Source organism: Hyaena hyaena, unplaced genomic scaffold (assembly GCF_003009895.1).
Source record: "Hyaena hyaena isolate Hyena2069 unplaced genomic scaffold, ASM300989v1 scaffold_99, whole genome shotgun sequence".
Classification (NCBI taxonomy): Eukaryota; Metazoa; Chordata; class Mammalia; order Carnivora; family Hyaenidae; genus Hyaena; species Hyaena hyaena.
In genome coordinates, this window is record NW_024080731.1 from 3,490,187 (window position 1) to 3,491,768 (window position 1,582).

Genomic DNA, 1,582 nt, shown 5'->3' on the forward strand with positions numbered 1-1,582 from the left:
GCAGTTCATTAGCTGTCAATTCTTCTTGGAATTTCTTTGGAGGAGAGCTTTTTTGTTTTGTCATTTTAGTTAGCTTTCTGGCTCTTGTTAGTTTTAAAGACCTGTTATGCTCTCTGCACCTGTGAGCTTTGCTGTATCCAAGAAGACTCTTTGACTGTCCAGGGCCTATCCTTTCAGAGAGTGTTTTTTGTTTTTTGTTTTTTTTTTTTTTTTAAATTTTTTTTTATGTTTTTTATTTCTAGGAGAGAGAGAGAGACAGCGTGAACAGGGGAGGGTCAGAGAGAGGGAGTCACAGACTGAAACAGGCTCCAGGCTCTGAGCTGGCAGTCAGCACAGAGCCCGATGCGGGGCTCGAACCCACGAACCGCGAGATCATGACCTAAGCGAAAGTCGGACGCTTAACCGACTAAGCCACCCAGGCGCCCCCAGAGAGTGTTTTTTGAATGGTATCTCTTAGTCTCTCTTGTTGAGACCTTGGTTATTTTGTTTTCCTACTTGCAGTGATATTTGTGCCTCTCCACCATGTGTACTTTGGCTTATTTCTTGATGTAGCCCTGGAGAGAAAAACAGACTGACAAACACACAGGGAGCAGGGGCGCACAAACGCACAGACAAATCCGACTAACATGCAAACCGAGAGGGAAAGTGAAAAAGTTAAGGGAAAAGATGGAGGAGGGAGGGTGAATAGTAGAAAATAAAAAAATAAAAAAATACAGAAAAAGGTCAAAAGGAAGAAAAGAAAAGGAAAAAAAAGAAGAATACCAATGGACAAAGAATGGTTTTTAGCATATAACCGGATTTCTCAGGTACAATTAAATAGCCGGTGTATGCAGTGCTGGTTGAACAGCATAGAGACAGAGAGAGAAGACAGGGCGAGGATGAGGCAAAATTGGAAATAGAATGAACAGGCAGAAGGGATAAGAAGCTTTTTTCAAAGAGTTAAAGGGTGGAGTGTGGTTGGTTAGGTGAGAGAAGGATGCTGGTGTTATCCAGAGAAACTATATAGTCTAATTACTCCTGAGAGAAAGAGATGAAAAGGTCGGGAGGTGTAGAATTTACATCTACAGAATGGACTAAATGGGATTGTTTAAGCACGCTGGTGACCAGAGTTAATCAGGTCAGTGTTCTGGGGAAAAAAAGAGAAACAAAAAAAAAAAGAAGAAAAGAAAAAAAAAAAAAAAAAGGGAAAAGGGGAGGAGGGCAGCTCTCAGGCAGGGATGGGCGTGGCGTGATCCAATGCCTCAGGCGGGAGCTCTGCCTTGGCCGTTGTGGGGAGGAGAGTGGCGGTGCTCCTCCTTGCTTTTATGGGCGTGTAAACTCCCAGGGCCAGGGGCTCAACCAAAGTTTGTTGCGCTTTTCAACCTAGGCCAGTCACAGCCTCCAAGTCCTAGGCCAAGAGCCCGGCTGATATTGCCTCAGGCGATCCCCTCAGGGCAATTCCAAGCCTCCTGCCTGGCTCTGCGGGTGGAGCCAGAAGTCGCTGCTCCCTTCTCCTCGGGGTCAGGCTGGGGGGCCTTGCCTGCCGGGGGCACTGAGCCCCCTGGAGTGAGGAAAACTAGGTCCCTCTGTGTCTCTTCACCCA